We start from the raw sequence: 24,829 nt of genomic DNA on the forward strand, positions 1-24,829 counted from the left end.
TGTAAAACTTTTGCAGTAAATCAGGAAGGAGGGATCTAAGTAAGTTTCTCTCAGTGCATCTACACGTGTAAAGAATGTGCCTGAATAACCTCCAGCAGAGCCTGAGACAGCAGCACATTGAGCCGGGGGGGGGCGGGTCCCCTGCCAGCTGGGGCTGCTCTGACTGGGATCAGTGTGCTGCAGGGAGGTTGGTTGGGGCACGAGGGTGCTTCAATGCAGGTCTAGCTGTTAGGTAGCCCTCGCACTAAAGCATCGTCATGCCCCAGCCAGCTCTGTCAGCATCTATACATGCATTGTGGTGCACTAAATAACACCACTGCAGGATAGTACTTGTGTACAAGTACTAACCTACAGCAGTGTTAATTTCTTAATTGCAGCCTAACAGGCTCACATGTATAGACACTGAGAATTTACTGCAGAGCTAATTAGGTAACTCCATAATAAACATCTCGTGTAGATGCACTCACTGAAGTCCAGGAGAGAGAGATTAGCATTAAAGAGACATTAACACTATTTTCTTTTTCCTGAAAAGGTTCTCCAGTGCTAGAGGGAAGTGAATTTCTGTTATTCTTTACCACTGTCATATGTCATCTTGTGAACTCATCCCACTGCTAGTGGGGATGGAATTCTAGGAGGTCTGGCAACAAAACAACAGACTAACAGCTAGAGGACAATGACCAGGAGATTCCTTAAGAAGGTACCTTGCAGCACATCCTGGCTACCTTATTTTTCTTCTGCTGGCTGATTTATGGGTAAAACAATATCGCACTAATTTATTAAGACTAAATGAAAGGATTTGAATTAGGTTTTTGAATGTAGCTGTGTTATGAAGTTTTACAGCTGGGAATGAGATTCATATCTTTCAAGGATGTATTTTTCTTCAGTGTCTGATAGTTCTTGAAAATAATAATTGCTTCTCTTTTGCTCTGAGACTTATTGAAAGAATTACTTCTTGCAGATAAGAAAATAACAACTTGATGACTTCTGCCCCTTAAAATTTGCAGCTACTAAACACAGCTGGATCAAACAGACTCTTAACGATCCAAGCTTAGGTGCTGCAGAACTGATTCTGACCCCACACCAGGTCTATCAAGAATAATTGGATTGGAGTCGCACTAATATAAATGAATTCAGAATCATATTTTGAGTTACAAATTGTTGTTATCCTTGACTAATAGTCTGCTTTTAGGTTTGGTTTTCTGCGTTTTGCTGTACTCTTTGCATTTCTTCTAGTATTTTCAATATATTTTTCTGATATCCCTGTGAGAAAGACAAGTTGAAGATGGAAGACTAAGATCCTCTGGTGAGGTTTACAAGAAAGCCTCAGAGAAATCTGTGGAGATACACTGATTTGTAGTTGTTGAGGAGCTTGCCATCATTTTTACATACGTAGGTCCTTCAAATGGTGGTGGTTTTCCTATATTGGTATGAAGGACAGATTTGCTATGCCCTCAGCAGGAGTATTTCCTGGTATGGTATTCCAGATTGTAGACCAGTAAATGTTTAGCTTTTTCTGAAGAGATCCAAGCTCTTTGACCAAAATCACCAGACTTTGAATAGGGGACTTGGTTAAATAGTTATTTATTTATGAACTCTCACATGCATTTGCTGATTCTAATTGACATTATTTCAATACTGCTTAATACTAAAGGTTGTACATTGACAACTATATGGTACACTATATATACGAAAATTTTAGAAGTTCATAGTTGCAGCTTGCTCTTCCATGCTAGGCAGTTTACTACCTCTCTATGAGTGGGGTTGTCCAGTTAGATATTTTGAGGATAAAGATCACTTGGACATTATGATCATATCTATACATACCTAATTCCTGGATAATATATCTACTTCTACATTGGTTTGGCCTTTCACTTGTCTGACCAGAAGCCTTGTAGGCTGACAGTGCAACATAAATACTTAATTTCCTTGGTCCTGATCTTCCTTTTTTTTACTTTTGATCTTTAAATTCCCTCTTGTTATCTGTCAGCCTTGTTTCAGCCTGTGATACTGCTCTCCTTAGTCTTCAGTCTTAGCATCTGTCTCAGACACTTTGCCTTCACTTCAGTCAAACACTGCATTTGGTAACATTAACTTCGGTGTTGTAACCCAAGTGCAGATCACAAATTACCCAAAAATGGCACATCTTTCCAAAAATGTGGTATCAAAATGCTCTGCTGTACTACTTCTGCATTGAGTTAACATTTTGAATTTCACACTGTACCAATGAGATCAGAATTAACATGTTAAAATTGAAACAAGCTATTATAGCAATAAAAAAACTTTGATTTTTATCTAGTGTTTCAAGAGATTGCTGTGATTAACATAATAAAAATAATTAACAGAAACCCAAAAGCATTCCTCACATACCGCTTTACCAGAGCCTGGTTTGCACAGATTTTTTGTACTGGTTTAACTATTTTGCATAGGTATAGGGTATGATTTTTAACCAATCTAGTTAAACTGGTAAAAGTGTGGATAGTTAAGCCATTCTAGCAAATTTCCTTTCCTGAAAGGGAAGAGCTATACCAATTTAAAGCAACTTAATCTAAAAATAATGGTGTTTATGTTAAATGGCATTAATCACTTTCTACCAGTTCTAGGGACAGTGCAATTGTTACAGTTAAGGTAGTCCGACCTTCTGAGGTATAAAAGGCCTTCTAATTAAACTGTAACCAATTGCAACTATTTGTGCATATGTATATGTATGTTTAAGGCCCATGACAATCTATGCTGTGTACGTGTGTGTGTAACATGAGAAAAGAGAACACTGCTTGCAAAGCTATTTGTGACAGCTTACAATTTAGTATTTGTACTGGAGATTTGTTTTACTTAGTTTTCTGACATCCTGTGATCATTACACTATTTCTTATCATTACTTTGGCTACTCACAACTACACTACAATTATACTAAATACCCCCCCCCCCCATTTCATTGTGATGTGGAGCTGGTCTAAGAGATGTGTGACATATATGGCTAGATGGATACTTATTTTCACTTGTACAGGGATGCATGTAGGGAGAAAGAAAATAGACATTTTTGAATGCTAAGCAACTGTGATGGTAGAAGCTTCCATTAGAGGTTCTCAAAGCACTTTGCATGCCTTAATGCTTATGACACTCCCATAAGATAGGCATTATTCCCATTTTACAGATGGGAGATTGAGGAGAAAAATTAAACTGCTGGCTCATGGTCACACAAGAAGCCTACTGGAGAGCCAGGAATTGAACGGAAGTCATCTAAGTCTCAGTCGTCTCTTCCATCACACAAATGAAGACTGACTGGAGTGTTTCTGTCAGAGCCGGAGATAAAAACTCACCAGGACTGGCAGATGGATGTTTTCAATAAAGAGACCTTGTCCGTGATACTTGCTCCCCCTCTGGTGGTTCAGCAGAGCAAGGATTTGCTGAGCTTCAGCAGGGCAAAGTACAAGGTATCATCACACCGGCAGGCTTTTAATCAAGGCTTTGATTTGAGGATCTTAACTAACGTTTAAATGGTTGTAAGGCATTGCCATTTGTACCAGCAATGTAGGTGCTGCAGAACAAAAGAACAGTTTGCGCAAAACACTAAGCAAACGAGAGAGATTTTTTTTATGTGAGGACCAGGCACTGTATTGTGCACTATATACTAATACAATGTCTATCAATATGTACCTCTGCAGTCTGTAACTCTGCTGTCCATTAAGCACACAGTGCTGCTCAGCATTTCTGAAAAATCAGGCTACTTATTTCAGTTGCCTAAACAAGGATTTAAAATGCTAGCTTGTTTCTTTGGATACTTGAACATAAAGAAGAAATGCAATTAAAGTATGGAGACATAAAAAAGTAAGAAATTTATAGAGCAGGCCTTTCAGAAATTTACAGTTCACTTAAACTTTGCAATACAAAGACATAAATAGTTTCTATAGGTACAAGCTGTTAAGTTAGTCCTTACCAGATTCAAAGTAATGAAAGTTAAGGGTAAAAAACCTACTCCCGTGGAAGTCAGTGGGAATTTTGTTGCTGACAGCAGTAAAGTCAATATTAGATCCTTAATCTTTGCTTTCATGACAGACTCTCTAAAAAATTGGTATTTAAAAAAATGTAATTGCTTTATATTTCATAATTAACAAAATTAAACATTTATGATAGTTAGGTATATATTGCTTAGATTAAAGCACATGAACTTGTTCTGTATCTTATCTTGTGGTATTTCAATTATCAGATAACTAAAACTGACTTGATTTTATACTTTGAAAATCTGGAATTATTAGGCACCTATACACAGGGTGGACACCTGCTCTGATGCATGCTAATTAGCACGCATCAGAGCAGACTCAATTAATAAAGTCTGCTGGAATGTGTTAATTAATACACCCCAGCAGCCTCCATGTCACGTGTATTCAGTGTCCCTGCACTTCAAAATGGTGGCGGGGTGCTTGAACTAAGGCTTGCTGCATGAGCTTTGGTTTAAGTGCCCGCTGCCGCCATTTTGAAGCATGGGACACTGAATACACATGACATTACAGGCACTTTAATTAGACTGGCTCTCAGAGGCTCTCTAATTAAAGTCCCTCCCCACCGCCTCCATCTCAGAGTATGTGTATAGATGCCCAATGGCATTTACTTTTCTTTCAATTTTACCAGGATTAGGTAGGGGTACACGAGCAGAGGTTCAGATCCACTGAATGAAGACATTTTAAGCTACAGTTTGATTTTTGAACTGAGGAGAACAGATCATCAGATGTTTGGACACAATGTGTATAGTATTAGAAATTGCTATTTCACTTACCGGTAAAATTCATTTCTGTTTTGGCCCAGTGTTTCGGCATCTGTTGAATTTTGCTGATCCTGTTGTGCAAATGCCTTGCTCTAGTACCTCCCTGTGCAGAGGTGAATTTCAGCCAACTTCAGCGCTGACCATCAAAAGAAGAAAACTCCCTCTTTCTTTCTTTTTTTTTTTTGCTGGATGACTCAAGAAAAGGGAAAGTGGGATTTGGTATTCCTGATATTTTAAAAGTGAAGAAACAAAGCATTTTTCCTTCTCAACAGAAATTGAAAACTCTGTCCATGTTTCACAGGTAATCAGGTGAAGCTTTCGGGTGCTAGCTGAAGTGAATCATTGGAGGTGAGAGCAGCCCACAACTCAAAGAACAGACAGATAAATTTGTACAGACCCCTGCCAACTGAGAACAATTGGCTTCAGATACTAGCTCTTCCTCATTATCTAGTTCATTCATTTTTGCAGAGAGTCGCTACAGAAATGTCGACATGAATTAGGCACTCTTATGGAAAGCCACCTCTAGGTGGAAGTATTGACCCTGCAGATAGAAATGAGCTCATAAATATCTATCAGGAAAAAGTGATGGCTAAGTTTAGAAAAAAGCCCAAAACAAAACACCTTCCCCAATGCTCTGCTCTGGCAGTTGTGATCATATGAGGCCTCTGGAGCATTATGTATTTGAGGGTGGAGAGCAGAGTTCATTGGCCTTAGGAAATCCATTTATCTTTGGGGCCAGATTCATACACCATGTTTCATGTTGAAGTCTAGTAGTGTTCAGGGTGGCTATTTTAAACATATTAATGGAACATAAGCATGCATTTCAATGCTATCCTGAATCTCTCTCCCTCTGCCCTCTCTATATCATATCTATATTGATATTGATATAGATATATATTTATTTTGGCTAGTCTATAAGGTGCAAATCTAGCCTCCCTTCTACTTGACTTCAGGCTAACTACATCTCTGTCTACATCATAGCTAGAGTTTAGTGACCCTCGAGGCCTTCTTCTGTTCTTATCCATTTATGCAGACCTATTTTGGTGCTGATTTTGGAATATTTAGACTTTTGTGAGGTAAGGCGTATTGAATGCTATAGTGGATGGAGCATTCACTTTTAATTTCTTATTTTATATTGAAATGTACCTTGTGCCTTTTAAACATAAGATGCAGACTCTGATATTCTTACTCAGGCTGAGCAATACTTTACTCTCAAAGTATCCTGGGCCATTTCAAATATATTCCTGGGCACTTTCAGCTCGTCTTAATTACTGTTGTGGTCACAGTCCTACAACTGGATCTATACAAACAGGCTCAAATGAGGATTCTTGAAATATTGCAATGAGGGAAGAACAAAGAAAATGCAGATAATGAGGAAATAAGTAATACTGGGCATGTCTACAGGTCCATTAATGCACTGTTGTAATGCACATTAAATTTAGTACCTGTAATAACAGGTACTAACTCAATGCGCAGTAACTGATGCTGCTATGGGGCTGCACCAGCCCATGGTCTTTAGAGATAATAATGTGCAGTAGACTAATTCTATTGCACATTAGTGCATTTGTACGGCTTCTGCCATGACATGTTACTATGTAGTATCATTAGTCTACTGCTCATTTAGCATCTCATGTAGACGTATCACTGAGAGAAATGGGGAGTCCTTAAAGCAGTGTGGTAGTATTTACACATTAACCCAGAGACCTGTTACTGAAGTGGACATATCTTAATCATAACATAGAACAGCTGGGCAGACAAGAAAACAGTGTATTTATATTAGCCCCCAATTTTGGGGAGATAAATTATGAACTCTTTACTCCAATTCAGTCCCATTGAAGTTAATAAGACTTGTTTTTCTCTTTTATAAAGTGCTCTGAGTACGGCTAATTAAAAGCACCACTGAAGAGCCAGTGGGGCAAAAGGAATGTGGGGATGAAAACCTGCCCTTTCTGAATAATCCTGCAAAAGTGCTGAAGTAATGTGGGCAATTAATTTCTGCCTTCTAGATTAGTGTGATATTTCTTCTGTTCCTACAAAGCTACCTAGTTTCTTTTTTAGTTTGTCAGAGAATTTTAAAGGGTTCAAACATTGCAGTTAGGTGCCTGGCTTCCACTAAAAACCAGTAAGGCTAAGCTGCCCCAAAGCCTTTGGTACTTTTGAAAAAATCTGCTGCTTTAAAATATGCCAGGTGTCTTTGTTATATGGGAGAGTTTTTATTTGCTGTGTTTACATTTTCTTCTATTGGCTATTTTATACTGGGACGTCCTGAACTATTCTTTTTACCTAGGGTTAACTTCAGGTAAGTAAGTGCTAAGTGACCTGAGTGTAGAGCTGGGTAATTTTTTTTTCAGCAAATTGACTGAATTTCCCAGTTTCAATTGTAGGGGAAAATACAGAGTTGGATTCACAAATCCCTTAGCAATGACTATCCCTAAAAATTTGCTGGCAGCAACAGTGCCTATTTTCATCTTATGGGGTCAGTGGCGAGAGCACTCACCTGACATGGGAAACCTCAGTTCAATTTCTTCCTCTGACAGGGGATTTAAATGTATGGCTCTCCTCTCTCCTGTGCATGGTCTCTCTATGACGCTATAGGGTATCCTGAGTTTCACTCCTGCTTGCAAGTAATGTTCCCTTAGTTGGTCCTGCTGGTGCTGTTCCACTTTGCATGGAATATTTAAATATTCATTGAATTCAAGACAAAGAAACTAAGAATGACTCTATAACCCGGCTAGGACACTCAGGTCAGGGGGAGGACAGACAATTTTTTTTCCTGTAAATCTTTGATAATTTATGCAAAGTGAAACAGCATCAAAAGAGAAATTTCCCCAGAATACCCTAATGTATGGTGCTCGGGAAGGTGAAAAATGTCTCTTCAGGCAAAGGAAAATATTAAACATGGGTTTTTCATATTCTTGGCAAGTTCCCTGACCACTGGTCTATTTGATACAATAGGAGTATTACTACCAGTTCCTATTCTAATGTTATGAACATAGTTATTTCCTGTGTAAGGGCCCTGAAATGAAGCATTTAGTTTTTGGTGAAATGGAACACTTTGCTTAATGTGAATATATGTATATGTATATGTTTTACAGCAAGAAAAAGTCAATACATTTTATTTCAGTGCAGGCTAAACAGACCTTCTGTCCATCTGTCTGCCTGCCTGCCTTGGTTTGGTTGCTTAACTAAAACATCACTTCTGTACAAAGCTTTCCTTAGGAGCCTAATGTCCGCTGAGTTTTCCCAGATAAATCCTCAGTGGGGATATCTACACATTCATTAATGCACCATAGTTATGGCACCTTAAGTTTAGTACCTGTAATTACAAGTACTATGTGAATGCGCTGTAATCAGCAGTACCATGCATTAGCACCGGTGCATGCTTTTTTGGTGATGCTAATGTTTTTTTATTTTTCACCTGCACTGAAGCACCACCCTTGTGACAAATGAAAAATGATTTCTGTAATTAGTGACAGAAACATTAATTATACTTGAATAGGAAGGTCCCCATTCCTGAGGACTTTCCAGGGCAGCCACTACCTGTTCCTAGCATTCTCTCCTTCGTGTGTGTATACATACATCCGTATGCAGCTTCTAATGACTCACCCATTTTTAGATCCTGGTTAAACTTTTACCTCAGAAAGCATTTGGTTTTTGGGTACTTGAGAGACCACCCATCTCCCCATATGCTGCTTTGGCAAGTAAGACAAATGAAGGTACTTAAGCTGAAACTCCCATGTCAAATATGTTCATGGGAAGGCTTTTTATTTTAGAATTCACTTACCAATTATCTCTTTGATTCAGCAGTTCCCCAGGAGCAGGGGCAGATCCAGAGTGGGTACAGTGGTGCAGACTTCCCTTGCAAACAACACTGTGGGAGCAGCAGCCGGGAACTGTTTTTTGTGTCCCAAGGCAAGTGAGGTTTACTCCTCTCCTTTCTCCTCTATGCCATGTCCCCTCCCTGCCAGTTTTTTATTAGTCATTGTGAAGAGATGCTGAAAAGCGGCACAGCTCACTCCCAGAGCTGAGAGCATCATTGTCAGGCACCTGACTTCCTAGCTGAATTCAGGTTTCCTGCTTATGTGGGATTTGGATCCTGGGAAAGTGCATGTGTCTCAACAGCAAAGAATTATTGAAAGAATCATTTCCCTCTACAGCTGGAATGTGAAATTAATTAACTCAATGATATGAGCTGTTTATCCTTCACATGGAAGCAGCCAGGAGAAGAAGAATATAAGGGCTTATGTTGAAGAAAAAGGCCAGCACCAGTCAGCTCCCTAACATGAGCCAAAAGCTGATAGATACAAAACAATATATCCTTTTTTGCAGAATAGGTGTGTGAGATACACAGCCAGTTACCCCCCTTTTAAGTAAATTTAGCACAGCTCCACCACCTGGTCTGATGGAGCTGGGGAAAGAATACCTTCTGGCTTTCTCTGGTAGTAATGCCCCATTTGTGCTGCAGCCTTCCTGAGTTGTACAGTCTGTACCATATGTTGAGATGAGGGGGCAGGGAGCTTTGTGATTTGGTTAAGTCTGCTCTTTGGCCACTCATCAGGAAACACAGCAGAAGATTTGACTATTAAATGGAACTGTGTGTCATAGGCTGCCAACTTTTCCTGCTGCGATTGTCTTTTGGATGGGTCACCTCCCTTTCCCTAACTAAAGCCAAGTAAAGGAGGCATAGAGTGTAAAATTAGAGGTTGGCAGGCAAGGTTCTTTAAGTAGATGTAATATCTTTTATTAGACCAACTGAGTAGTTGGAAGAAAGTATTTGGCAAGCTTTCGGGTGCCATCACCTTTCTTCTTCTGTTTCTGAACAGCAGAGACTCCCTATCCCTGAAGAAGGGTGACTGTGCCCGAAAGCTTGCCAAGAACTTTTTCCCAACTACTTAGTTGGTCTAATAAAATATATCACATCTACTCAAAGAACCTCGCCTGCCTATGCCCTTAGACCAACATGGCTATAACCAAAAACCCAGAAAATTAGAGGTTGGAAATCCATGTTGTTACACTTGAAACAAGTGTGTTGCAATATTTTGTAAACTCTACTTTGTTTAAATAAGTGAATGGACACCACAAAAAGGACAAGATGTGAATTGATAAAATCACTTTTGGCTAATTCATTGACAGTTTTGAACCCGAAACCTTCCTTAATATTTGTTTTTCCAAACATTTAAGTTGGTCTAATAAAAGATATTAGATTCACCCAAAGAACATTGTTTGCTATTATATATGCAGAATAAATGAGAATTCATGCTTTTCTGCAGAGTACATCTTATTGGTAGAGTGTGCATCCAGCAAGGACATAATTCTGCTATGATTACACCAATATAAATTACATGAGTCTACAAACCATGATGTACAAACCACCATATACAAGAAATCCATGGACCAGCAATCACCCTTAAACACACCAAGAAAGCTGTAATATACAGCCAAGCCCTCTGATATCACCAAATTTTCAGTGAGGAGAACACCTGTAATCATCACCTCACAAATCTCCAAAGGGCTCTTACTCAAAAAGGACACTCCTCCAGAGATAGATCACACTTTTGAAAAAGCCACCCAGATACCATGTGAAGAATTGTTGCAGTACAGAAAGAAAAGCCTCATGAATTACACACCACTAGTTATGACATACCATCCTTCCCTGGAACCTATACAGAAAATCCTCAAACATACTCATACTCTCATACTAGAAGACTCAATTCTTGAAGAGATCTTCCCAGAACCACCCATCCTAACCTTCAAACAAGCACCAAACCTTGCCAACCTCATCACCAGAAGCAAACTTACTATGGCCCAAAACACACTGAATGGATTCAGACCATGCCATGACAAGAAATGTAAAACCTGCCAACATATCGCAACCACCCTCACAATTACTGTACCCCACAAAAAGAACCATTACCATTCCTGGATCTTAAAGCTGCACCTCCAGAAATGTAATACATCTCACCCAGTGCACTAAATGCTCTGATGGAAAATATATAGGAGAAATCAAACAACTGTGTACCAAAATGTACGCACACTTAAACTCTATCAAAGACAAGAATACCCAATTACCTGGAGGTGCACACTTCTCACAAGACAACTACTCTCTCTCCAATGTCTCTGCTCTAATCTTCAAAGGGAACTTACAAAACACCTTTTGCAGATGAGCCTACAAACTTCATTTCACCAACCTACTGGATACAAAAAATCATGGAGTAAATATAGACATTGGATTTATGGCACATTACAACCTGTCTAACATCTGATACCCTAGGGATCCTCTTTAATACATCTTATCACCAAGTCTGAATTCCCCTCCCTGCCACCTCTTTCTCACTCATTGACTGCCTCAATATTCATTTTCACTGACTGGCATTCTTGTATACTGGCCTCTGGCTTCTATTCTATCCCATCCAGGAAGAACATAAAACAGCTACAGATGCTTCCTCAGCCTGAAGAAGGGTATTTGTACCTGAAAGCTTGCAACTATTTTATTTGGTCTGATAAAACATACTGAATTTACCCAAAGAACGTTGTCTGCCTTTGTCCTTAGACCAACATGGCTACAACCAATACCCAGCCATGAGTCTACTCTGTACTTTATAGAGTATTTTTAATGCTAATATTTTTAGTAGTAGTAGAATATTTGTATGAAATATGGAGTAATTCAGCAGTTTAGCATAATAAAATTAGAATATAGACTTGCCTCATGTTTTGTATATTTGGCTCTTACAAAGCGTGAAAAGAAGACTCACAGATATAGGTGAAGACTTGTACATGCCATGGCATTTGCCAATCTATTTTCACATTACCTTTAATAGGGGAGCTCAAATGTCACAGTGCACATTATCAGTGCCTTCTGTTAAACATACATGCTTCTTTTGCCTTAAGTGTACAGCTTCTATGTAAGTAGAAAGCCAGTTCCTCTTTGAGCAGGGGTGAAACAGCTGGAAAAAGGGTCACTTTCTAAAAAGGAAGGAAGGTGGAAACTGGACTAGCATTTAACATTGTTCTTGTGGACATAAATGACTCACTGGATTTGGACATAAATGACTTACTGAATGACATATTGTCTTGGGTGCTTGAAGTCAGAGGTTATAGCAGGCTCTGCATTTTCCTTACTGTTAACATTCCAGGTAGTACATTATTCACTCATCTCTATTGTAAATAATGAGCATCATCTTTAGGGTTCCCAATCATTTTGTGCAGGGGATATTTTCTTTCTATTAAAAATTCTAACAAAAAAGAATTTCCTTTCACCACTGCATGGGTTTTCGTTTTCCCTTTTCTTATTGTGGTCTTTGCTTTTGCAGAAAACAGTTATGGGTAAACAAAACATTTTCAGGGCAAATGGAAGGTTGACTATCGTTTTAATACACTTTGCTGTTTAACTTGGCCAACTCATTCAGGTTAATTTTGATCACAGATCGGTAGCCATTCTTTCCCCATGAGTAGCTGCTTCTACCTGTTCTGTTGCCAAGATCTTTGCTAGAATAGGCAGGATGTCTATTCCCATTTATTACTTTGCCCTGGATTTTAGTAGAAGGCTTCTAAGAATCTGAAGTATTTGAGCAAACAGTATTACTGTACCAAAACCCTGCCATGAAAAAGAGGTGCAGAATTAGTTTTCCTGACAGCAGAGCTCTCTTATTTCTTACTTGTTCAAATGTGTGCATGGGATGGGGGGTGCAAATGAGAGTCAACATCGTAATTGCCTTCCTTTCATTCCTTTCTTTTGGGGGTTGTTTATTTAATGCAGTAAGGGGTGCTGCATTCAGTAACATTCCCTGCATTCAATCAGCAGAGAGGGAGCACCTATTGTGCAGGGAACAGAAACAGCATTGTCATAGGAGCCCATGCCTTAGGCGATTAGGAAGGGTTGGTTCCGGAGCTCCCACAGCCTTCTTGGGAATTCTCCACTACTTTCTGTCTTATAGCACAGATGCCTTTCCTACACTCAGTGGGTCTAGCATCTACTCAGCAACAGAAGGAAGAAGGGCAAAGAGTAGTAACCCAAAGAGTCTTTTGGGATGCCTCAGAATGGACTGATCTAAATCAAGGTCATTTCAATCAGGGATTTGAATAAAGATTTAAAGGAAAACATTGATTTTGAACATTCATGTTAATAATTTTTTCTATTTTTGATCCCGTTACTTTCTACAGAAAGGCATATATGCCTGATATAACCATTAGAACCTGTGTATTTACAGCTACAAAAAGCTTTTATGCTAGAATTGGTGCATTTTTGCTACCTACAGGTTTGTGGCATCTCAAACTGCTTTGAGGCACCACAAACCACACATACACGCTCTTTGGGATGCAGCCGAGGAAGGCACAGTATAATTATTTACATATATTAAGTAATCACATAGCTGAATATTTTCTGATCCTTATTGATTTTAAATGTTTAGAAAATGATAAGTGAAATACTGCTTGTTTACTTGATAATTAACTCTTTGCCTATGATGTGGGGCAAGCAGCTGCGTTAGGATGATACCTGGGATTCAATGAAATTCACAAAACAGCATGCAAGATTTGGCCTATAAAATTCAGGACGAAGGTGGGGAGAAGCTAGAACACGAATATGAGACCACATAGGTGCCCTCAGTGGATGATCCAAAGGAAAAACTTGATGTCTCTTGGAGTCAGAGGCCAGGCCACAATGCCAGTGATAATCTTTCCAGCAGCTTGCTTGTAGTATCACAATCCTTAGAGTGCTCACAGGACTGAGCTGTCAGTACAGAATATGACAGACTGAGCCATATTCATAATACTCCATCTCAAAGTAAAACATTTCCCCTTCTTTTACAGAAAATTCCACAGCCTATAGCATCAAGTTTCTGATGGGCTCATGGATTCAGCATGATCTCAAAAGCTTATAATAGTTTTAACGTATTTTCTATTAAATTCCAATTTCATTTTAAGGACAGTTATTTAAAAAAAGAAAATCTTATTAACTGATTAACTTATTTACATTAAATAAAAAAATTCTAATTTAGATTTTTAATAAATCTGTTTTTTTTTTCTTTAAATCAATTTTTGTAAACCCTATTGAGTGGATTTTCCCCACAGACTCAATGTAATGTCAGCCTGATATTTTGGGGGATCATTCTGGCCACTCTGGGGATGGCTTATTTTCATTTATTGGAAATGGATACAGAACAGGCAGTATTTCCTTCAAAGAGGCTGGAAATCTATGCATAGATACCCCCCTCTATCTATGGGCCCCTCCAGACATTTGGGTAAAGACATGATAGGATCTGGTGCATGATCCACACAGAAATGCCTTCTGCCATGCCACATGTGCTTGGCAGGAGATGCGGTTGTGGGATTAAGCATCAGATCCAATTATACCTTATTACCAATGTGGCAGAAGCCCAGGATCATGATCCTGGGATCCTCTTGCACCAGCTCCCATTGCTGCTGAGAGCTTTGCTGCCAATGGGCTTGCAGCAGGGACAGTGTTCCACACACTGCACCCACTGCAAGACCCATCAGCTAAGGAGGCTTGCAGTGGGGGGCAGTGTGTGGAACACTGGCCCCACTGTGAGCCCTGTAGCTGACCAGGCTTGCGGCGAGAGCAGCAGTGAAGCCAACTCCATCACGTGAGGCGGTGGAGTCAATGGGGCTGCACCTGGCCACATGTTCAGTTAATAATATTTTTTGTGGAATAACTTTTGTGGCTTATTCCTTGTTTTATCAGACCATTAACTGATTTAATGTGTAGCTGGGTCACAATGTAAGGTGTGATTAACTGCTTAATCATACCTGAAGTCTAACATGTAGATTGGGCCTATGCATAACCAAGGCCCCTCTCTTACAATAATTCATATTTACTTGTATATGCTAGACAGTTTCCAAACAGTCTCTGATCAAAAAAGTTCCAGGTAAAATACAGAAAGGTGTACAGAAGTTAGGTGAATAGTAGTCAATAACAGTTAATTTACTCTACTTTGTAGGATGATTGCTGTAGGGCAGGCGTGCTCAACCTGTGGCCCATGGGCCAAATCCAGCCTACAGAGCCATAACATCTGGCCTGTGGGGCTCCCCCATGGGTCTGAAACTTGGCAGTGGGGCGTGGTGGAAGCTCCATGTGGCTGGAGCCAACTTCACCTGGGCTACTGTCTGTGCAGTGGGATCAGGGCCAGGCCACCCACCATGAGTTCAGATCAGGCTGGGCTGTTCCCCTACAAACCTTATGCCTAGATCGGAGGTGCCCTGTCCCCACTATGTGTCTATATAGGGACTGGGCTACTTCCACCAGCCCCCACCACCCTGCATCTAGATTGGGACTGCTTTACCCCCCACCCACACACCTGGATCAGGACCATTCTGCCCCCCACTCTCCCCATCCAGACCAAGGCTGCCCTGTCCCAACCCAACCTTGTCTCATGCATCTGGTTCAGGATTGGGCTCAGGACCAGGACTGGGACTGGGTCACTTCCCCTGCCTTTAATTCCATTCATCCAGATTGGAGTCTCTTTTCCTCGGCCCAGCCATGGACAGATGAATCAAAGTCAGACTGTGTAACCCTTTGCAGTCAGATTGGGCCCATAGGCTGGATCTAGCTCAGGGGTGGGCAACTATTTCAGGTGGAGAACTACTTACTGTGTTTTGGCAAGCCATTGAGGGCCACAAGACAGGCAGCCAGGAGCAAATAAATATTAATTTTCTAAATTTTTCAAGGGCCCTGTGGGCTGGACAGAATGGCCTGGAGGGCTGCATCTGGCCCACGGGCTGCATTTTGCCCACTCCTGATCTAGCTCATGGAGGGATCTGGCACTGTCCATCTGGCCTGCAGGATGAAGAATTTGGAGACTGCTGTTGTAGGGCAAATGTGAAATAGAACATTTTGATCAGAATTTTATGGTCATTGAGAAAAATCAGTGACTATATATTCCCAAATCAATGACTATCTACTCCCAAAATTAGAAAATAGTTTTATAATAACAGGAACCTGAAACCTAGATTAGATAATATGTATATAGCAAAAATAGCTGTGTTCCTGAAGGTGTCAGCAAAAACGAGATTTCTCAATGCCCCAGGGTTAAATTTTCAAAAGGGCCTTAGTGACTCAGGTTTCTAACTTCCATGCTCAACAGTGATGACTCCTAAGGCTGTGTACAGAAGTGCTCCATGGATGTTTTACAGCACTGTAATTTAGAGCACATTTTATAGCACCATAAAGTTACAGCGCTCTTAAACACGACAGAAATGCAGTGTTTGGTGGGGCTGGGAGCCCCTGAGCCACCCTGCACTTCCCAGGCTAGGAGGCAGGGGGTGCTCTGTGGGCTCCTGGGGTGTCTCCACTAGTTAGAAATTTGACCAGCATACAGAAGTTATTTAAAGGACTGTAGGTTGCTAAAGCACTGTAAAATACAGCGCTTCAAATTTAATACCTCATTTAACGAAGGTTAATTTAAAGCACTGTACTCATTTTTAAAGTGCTGTAGAGCTGTGTGCTTCTATTAAATCATGGTGTCCTGGGACATAAGGGATGCAAGAATACTCACCAGCAGCTCAGGAAACAACACGTGGAGAATGGGAGGCAAAATCTGCGTGGCTCGTCAGCTGCCTGTTTATACAGCTGCAGCCGGCTGGTGACATCAGCGTGGAGTGCCGGCCAGCACCGGTGCATGCTGAGGAGCCAGGAGAAAGGGAGAGGAGACAGCCACTGATGTCCCTGCAGCTAAGGCAAGCAGGCACACCAGGCCAGAAGGGGAGGAACATCTGGGATGAGTGCAAGAAGAGAGAAGAAGGTTGTCCAGACAACGCTGTGGATGTGGCTGCGAAGGGACGCCAGGATTGCCCTGTAAAGACTGCAGATCCCTGAAAAGATCAGTCCCGGGAGTGAGAGACTGCGTGGGATCCCAGAGAGAGGTGCAGCCGAGAAAGGCATCGTCGCTGGACCAAGAGGTGCCTGGGAGTAGGCAGGGAACTGAGTGCCTAGGCATAAGGTAGCCAGTGCCCCGGTAAAGTGCGCGGAGGGCAGTTAAAGGGGCAGTACGCCCAGTTTTTGTGTTGGAGCTTTCTTTCGGTTCTTTTGGGTTTCTTTCTCCCCGAGCCCCAGGGGACACCTGAGGTAGTAGACCCGCACTGTAGGCCTAGACGGTGTTAGGGAAGGGCCCGAGTATGACCCGGTCGAGACTCCAAGGGACGAAATGATGACCAGCTTGACACCGCTATACAGGAGGCGTGAGGTCGGGGTGTAGGGGTGGCGGAGCCCTGAGAGTGACCGCTGGGAGGAACCTCAGGCCAATGAGCACTCACGATGAATGACCCCAGACACTGAGTTCATCAAGTCATGGCAGGTGAGAACGGGGTCAGGGAGTTGGGCGGAAACCACCAGCTCAGGCAAAGGCGCGAGCACAAGAGGTCTGTAACATCAGACACTCGGGGGAGAGTGGCACGAAAACAACTAGTTGAGTCCCAGCGGTGACACATGGCAATAAAGCACTTTAAATAACATAAAAAGAAACTTTAAGTGCTTAAGGACCAGGTTTATGAAGGGACAGAGGATGCCCAGTTGTCTTAGTGTTTTTGAAAATTTTGCCTCCTCTGGTAGTTCTTGCTTCAGTGTGGAGTTTGTTGAATATGGAAACTGAGCTATGGGCATATTTAAATCTCTCCAGTCATAAATTTGTTGTGGAAATAGGCTTTATGTGCTAGAAAGGATGTAGACTCATTTCAGTTACCCATACTCACAGGCACCTTTGAGCCTAGAATTTCATATCAAATAACTTAAATTCTATGTAAACTTGTTCAACTATGCTCTTTCATGATAGACATTTGTTAGTCTGACTTCAGTTTTAATTGGCTAGTCATAGGCTTAAAAGTTTTTACTAAATAATGTCACTCTCAAAGACCAGTTTTAATGCACAAGATGTCCTTGGAAATGATAGGTCTGCCAGGGTTTCCATGCTGGTGTATCTAGGGAGCATGTCAAATGCCTCTGGGGTGGGGGAATGGGGGATTAGTTTGTGCAGATTTCTTGAAGCTAGTAAGGCTGTTTTGATTGTCTTTAAGTTTAAGGCTGAATACTGAAGAATAGTTGCTGACAGAGAGTTGTCTTTTAGTCTCAATACAGTCCTTGTGGTTGAAGATGCCTATGACTTCTCCTTTATCTCTTGATTTGATCATTATTTGACTGGCGAATCTTTGGGACTGTATGGCTTTTCTCTCCAAGAGGCTTGTATAATATTGCTCCCAACTATAGAGTTGGTCCAGTAAAAGGCACATAATTTGTTGCACACCATGTGATCCCAAATAAAACACACACCTTGTTCTTGTAAGGCAGAATGTAGAAAATATATTTTTTTCAGTTATGGCATACTTTTTTCAGTATGGCATAGAGTTGGTCATCCTAGAAAGAGCGTCTAGGAAGTGTGGCATCTCAAAAGACAGTCTGGCTGTGGCAGCAGGAGCTTCCTGGTGTTGTAGAACAGCAACGAGGCTAGGCCCCAGACTCTTGCAACAGCAGTAGCAAGGCTGTTACTTCTTTGCTGTAAACACTTCTTCATATAAGTTCCTATGAATACTAAAGTGTTGTTTCCACACCACAAGTCTTATCAAGATACCAGCAGCAGCTTATTTGCCTTTAGCTAGCTTAATAGCTCCTTCAGACACAAGCTACAGTGCTCAGCCAATAGGTATGATTGTAAGAAGGTTAACACAGGACTCTTCTCCTTCTGCTGGCTGGGCAAGAGGCAAGAGGCAAGCAGGAGCTATTTGGCAGCCAGTAGAGCACACTGACTGTATGCTTCTTATCAGGGGTATGTGCTGTTAAGTCCTAGGCCCTATCAAGCCTGGCATCTTCCCATGTGAATGACATCAGGGTGAGGAGAGGTTGATGCTGTCCCCCAGCTGCTCTCTCATGTTATTCTTTTCTCACCTGCCACAACTTTGATCTTTCTTTTTAGACAGGGAGCTTGATTGCGGAGTGACAGGTCTTGGCCTGTTGGAGGAATCTATGTGGGGCTCTGTTTCCCCTACACCCCACCCTTACCACTTCCCAGATATTAACTTGATTCAAATGTTCGTTGGATTTCTTCTCTAGGGGACTGACTCCCTACGCCTGAATTGTGGACCCTCCTTAGGCAGCCAGGGTCTGGGTCAGGTCTATTCCATGCTGCCATTCTCACACGAATCAACTACATGACTTGTTCATTGTATCCCCAGAGTACACTGGCCACTGTCCCTTCTCACATTCAGGGGTTGTCACCCCATACAATATGTTAGCCAATTCAAACAGGTAAGTACATTCTAGTCTGCCCCTTTATTCCAGGGATAACCTCACTTTTGCCAGGGCACTATGACATTCCAAATATGAACCCAAAAGGAAAACAAATTAACTCAAGCATTCTCTATCCTCTGGGGTTAAACCTTTCCCCACTTTTTATCAATTTAGTCATGGGTCTTCACCACAACTGAGGCAAAGAAAATCAACTGAAGCCTCTTTCCATCTTTTAGTTAGGGATGATTCTGCATCATCAGTTTACATGGTCAGTCCCTTCCCTGGCTGAATCAATAGCCATGGGCAGGCACTGGTTCAGGTTGTCATGTTCACAGGAGGCAGGGTTCCCAAGTTGCACACCCTCCCTGAGTCCTCAGGTACCTACTTGGTCTGGATATTCCCTCCTGTACCTGACAAGCTAGCCCCATAGATGGGGATTTTGGCATTTGTGAGTGCTTCTCAGACCACCTGTGCCTTTTGCTGCACACCCTCCTCACACAACTAGCTGCTGGCTGGCACCAGCCAGGGAGTCCTTCCACATCTTTGTTCTGTAGATGCCACTGTCTCTCTCCAGCATCTGCTTTCTGGGGCTGGAAGTCTTGGTCTGCCCTCCCCCGCTGCCAGTACCAGTAAAGCATTCACTTTGGCAGTGCGGTGCTATGCTCTGGGCTCCAGCTGCATTCCTTCTCATGCCTGGGGTAAGTGGAGGATGATTATTAGGGCTGTGCGAAGCTTCAGTCGCTGATTCGATTCAGCAGAGATTTGGCCTGATTCAGTGGCCAAGTCTCCAAATCCAAATTGGATCAGGAGACCCTTTAATCTCTCCGAATTGAATAGGAACCCTCTGAATCGATTCAGAGAGATTTGAAGAGATTTGATGATTTGTACATAGATGTAGCTTTAAATGTTTTTTCTACATACCTCAAGGTACCAGGTAGCTTGTGAATGCTGAAATGCTGGGGAGGATGGAGCATCCCACAGGAGTGCAGGGGGGTCCCCAGCACGCTCGGTGGTGGACCCTCCCCCTGGCCCTCGGCTCAGTGACTGGTGCTTCCTGGGTCTCTAGGGGCACCCAGAGTCCCCCCACAGCTGATCACTGAGCCGGCTGGGCATGGAGGGGTCTCCTGTGTACTCGGCAGTGGATCTAGAACTACTTCTGGTCCACTTCCGGGTTCACTGTCAAGCATGCAGGGCCCCCCCACCGCATTCCTGTGGGATGCTCCATCTGCCCCACCATTGCAGCATTCACAAGCTGTGCTTGGTACCTCAAGGTATGTAGAAAAAACATTTAAAGCTGTGTTTATGCCTGAATCACTGATTCTCCAAATCCGCATTGAAACTTCAGATTCAGCCAAATCAAATTGGGACAGTGATCCGAACCAACAAATTGAATCACTGGCCCCCAGTTCAGGCTGAATCCAATCCAAATAGAGTACAGCCCATTTCGCATTCCCCTAATGATTATCACTCTCAGGCTTCTCCTTGCCCCCAGAGCTTTTCCTCTCACACTTCTATTTCAAAAGGGGGGGAAAAACCTACTTCTCTTCTTAAGATGCGTACTCCAATTTTGGAGGGCTGATTCTGGGGAAAACGATGAGTATGGTATGTGAGTAAAGTACAGTACTATCAAAACCAGATCTTGCATTTGACCTACTACCTGGACCATCACCGTTGCAATAACACTACAGCATTATTATCTCTTATAGACCTCACTGAAACATGATATTTAGATGTATTCTACACAGTCTTAAAACTGCCAGCCATAGTACCCAAGCACCTTCCATATCATAATTAATAGCAATAGCCAACTCTCTAGTGAACTCTGGAATCTTTCATATTACTCTCTTTTTTGAGCAGTAAAAATGGTTAGTGGGCTAGGGCACATGACTTTTTAGGAGAGGTTGAGGGAACTGGGCTTATTTAGTCTGGAGAAGAGAAGACTGAGACGGGATTTAATAGTAGCCTTCAACCACCTGAAGGGAGTTTCCAAAGAGGATGGAGCTAGACTGTTCTCAGCGATGACAGAGCAAGGAGAAATGGTCTCCAGTTCCAACAAGGGAAGTTTAGGTTAGATATCAGGAAAAACTTTTTCATTATGAGGGTACTATAACACTGTAATAGTTACCCAGAGAGGCTGTGGACTCTCCATTTTGGAGGTGTTTAAGACCTGGCTAGACAAAAACCTGACTGGAATGATTTAGTTGGGGATGGTCCTAACTTTGAGAGGTTGGAATAGATGACTGCCTGAGGTTCCTTACAACCCTAATTTCCTATGATTTTAATGAATCAATGTTGTCGTTAGGAAGAAGAAATATGTTGTGAACCAACAACGTAAATGTAAATTTTATTTTTTTACATTAAAGAGAGTTCTCCTGAGTGAGATACTTCCAACATGGTGCTTTCCTAGTAAAGAATTAATTGCCTGGTTATTTACAACTGAAGCATTATCTGTATGTAACAATCAACTTCAGTGTACTTTGTTTCCTTTGAGAAAATTATTAGCTAAAGTCCAATAAATTGAACATCAGCTCCCCTTAAATTTTTCCACATTAGAGGCTTTGTGGCCACTGACAGAAAAAAATAACGTGATTAGTTAGACTGATCAACTTTTCATGAAAGAAATATCACACTTTCAGAGGTTCATACCAACAGTGAACCCCAAATTTCAAAATTATACTTAAAAACGTATTTCAAAGAAAATCAGACCCCCACTCCCCCCAAAAAAAGAAAAAAAAAAAAAGACTAAACCTCTGGTGATCTTGAAGGGAAAGGTCAAAGGCAAAATTAAGGTTCACTTTTAAATGCTAGTATACAGCTCTAGTCATAATGAATGAGTGAACCAAATTCCACTACCCTAGCATGAAGTGAACATGGAAATCAGTTGTATCAGTCACTCTGTTACAGATGTCTGTATTATCTTAGATTGCATTCCTCCAGTGACAAATTCTGTTGTTCAGAAATATTGCTCCTTTGTGGGAGACTTTGTAGAAATCAATATTACAGTTATAGTCCAATGCATTGCTTGATATTAAAGACTTCATTATATAGAGTCTTACATTCCTAGTTTCTCTTTCTCTGCTCCCTCAGGAGAGTAAACCCAGCGGGAACAGCTGCTAAATCCACTAACTGATTATGGATGCATCTTCCTGAAGACATGCTTATTATCCATATGTAATGTACCCTTTCTCTCAGCGCTGTGCATTCTGTTTGCCTGACATAGCTGCTTCTTTCAGTGCCACTTTTGTATAATATTGATTGTTTTTGTTTTGGAGCCTTATTTCTAGTTATTGAAGAATAAAGAAATATCTCCCAAATCCCTCAGAGCGGATGGGGTCTGCAACCTGGCGACTTCTATCTTGCAGTTACACAAATAATTGGTTACCTACCCTATGGATTCTGTGTTGTGCTCCAAGGTGGCTGGCCCAAGAGTAGGCTCTCCCAATCCTTCCTCCTCTCCCATCCTCCCGCCCACCACCCCTTTTGAGAAGATTTGTGTCTGTCTGTCAAAGCAGCACAGTCCTTTATATCAACATCAAGCAAAGATGAAGAGCCATACATAAAGCTAAGGTATAACCAAAATACAGTCCTGGGCACAGCTTGCGCTCCTGACTTTTTGGGTAACTATTCTAAATTAACCCACAGAGAGAGCACATAATGCAGTATGTTGGATGACAGAGGCCCTCAATGGCCACAAAAAAAAAAAAAAAGAATGGTAAGGATGTGTGACGGGAGAAAGGAGATGTTTCTTTGCATGAGAAACATGATGAATGTGTTAAATTCTGTACTCCTCAGTATATACCAAGATATGTAAGCTAACTGTGAGCAATATTAAGAACAACAAGGGAGGAGAGTTTTAAAAGCACCTGTGGGACTTAGGAGCACCATATACACTGGCTTTCGGATGCAAAGACTTAGCAACTTTTGAAAATCTCCCCTGGGAAGTCGCATAACAGGACTGCTCCGTATTAAGATGCAGAATGGGATAGTTTATGGGTAGGAAAACAGTCAGGGTTGTGTTAGTTTCTAATGTATTCATTACAAGGGCCATTAATTCTCCTTTCTGGCATAACATGAATGACAGATGGGGTCAGGAATGTATATTTTTCCCTATGGTATAATATTGCCCACCTGACTGGGTGAATTATGAGGGATTTTCTGTCTTTTCCTTTGAAACACACTGCAGGGGCCAGTGCTTGAGGTGTGGTGCCAGAGTAGATGCATTGCTGGCCTGTTGTAGTTGGGCAGTTCCTATGTAGCTATAAAAGACTTCATGGCATGTGCCACTTTTTATGTTTTATCATTTAACAACCCTGCTTCCCCAAGAACAGTTCTTGACAAACTACAACCAAAGGAAAACCAGGAAGGTCATTCAGATAAACTTTGGTTTTTTGAAAAGGAGATTCCAAGTGGGCATTAAAAATACATAACCTTAATATAGAACTGTGTGTGTTCAAAGCAGGGTACATCCATTAGCTAATCAATCTTCACAACAGTCCTGTGATACAGACATTGTCTGTTTTACTGGGGCTAAGTGCATACATTCAGGGGGGCTAGGGGGATATTCGATCACATTAAAAATGGCCACCTGATCTAAGGTAAATCAGGATGGGGAGGGCCAGCAGGGGGAGTTGTGGGGATGCGGGAAAGCAGGCTTGTGGGGGATCAAGGGTCCATGGGAGAAGGGGGGGGGTGAGCAAAAAAGCTCCATGGCAGTGATCGGGGTAGTGGGGGAGCAGGAGCGATGCACAGGAATGATTGGGGGCCAGTGCAATCAGTGGGGGGCATAGGGTCAAGTGCAATCCATGGGAGTAATGTGGGGTCAGGGTAGGAAGCAGCATCCACAGGAACCATCACAGGGGCAGACAGTGTCCATGGGAGGTTGGTAGAGTCTCGGGGGGTTTGGCAGGATTAGGAGGTCTTGTGGGGTTCAGGGGGACTTGTGGAGGACCAGAGGCTATTTTTAGCCCCCCAAACTCTCCTCTCCAGTGAACCTCTCTCTCCCGTTTCTCCCTTCACTGATACCTACTTCCTCAGCTCCCAGCAGCAGCAACCTGATGGCACTGGGAGCAACTAGATGGATGGAGGGTTTGGGGAGAACTGACTGGTCCATGGAGGAGGGGGAGGAGGATTGGGGTGGGAGGGAGCTCTAAAAATAGCTCCGTGCCAGGGAGTGGTTAGGAAAAGTGCAGCCCTGAGACTGGGGCCAGTGGCTGGGTTTTGCCAGCCCTGGGACTGCACAGGTAACTGTACTAAAGTTCCACTCATTGGTCTAACCTAGATTGATCATGTTAGAGTGTATGTTGATCTGGGTCTATCTTAGATTGGATTCCACCGTTTTCGATTGGCCTGCGTGCATGAAATTTCTGTACAGTTATGGGCTTAGATCAATTTCCAAGCACTGAGACTGGGTCAAAGTCTAAGGTCCACACGGGGCAAATGAAGTTAGATTGGGTGGCCATTTTTAATACAATCTAACTTCTCCCTAGCCCCCGCAAATGTCTGCACTTAGCCAAGGAGGGAAACTAAAGCACAAAAGTGAAGAGGTTGAGCTGAAGTCCTACCATGAATAGATTTCAGGGCTAGGTGTCACAGAGTCACGTAAGTGCCCCATGACTGTGAGTGTGATTGGCAGAGCTGCCAATCACCCGGGCAGCTCAGGTGCCGGTTAGCAGGGCGACCAGGCGGGTCACGTGGCCAGAAGGGGGCAGGGCCCGGCCTTTATAAACAGCTTAGGCCGGAGCCTGCCACACAGTTCCCTTCTGGCTGCCGCAGGAGCAGGAGCAGGAGCAGGAGCAGGAGCAGGAGCAGGAGCTCTGCGGCTGAGCTGAGTGGCCTGAGTT

General features: G+C 42.2%; 1 long non-coding RNA gene across 1 annotated transcript; it reads left to right on the forward strand.

Moving 5' to 3' along the window:
• The first annotated feature begins 7,054 nt into the window (after nt 1–7,054).
• LOC109305720 lies at nt 7,055–18,327 on the forward strand. Its single transcript, XR_002099682.1, has 3 exons — nt 7,055–7,066; nt 8,259–8,262; nt 18,209–18,327. It is a non-coding gene; the product is annotated as an uncharacterized LOC109305720 (long non-coding RNA).
• Nucleotides 18,328–24,829: the final 6,502 nt, after the last annotated feature.

The sequence above is a fragment of the Crocodylus porosus genome, unplaced genomic scaffold, assembly GCF_001723895.1.
Source record: "Crocodylus porosus isolate Cpor-Errol unplaced genomic scaffold, CroPor_comp1, whole genome shotgun sequence".
Taxonomy (NCBI): domain Eukaryota; kingdom Metazoa; phylum Chordata; order Crocodylia; family Crocodylidae; genus Crocodylus; species Crocodylus porosus.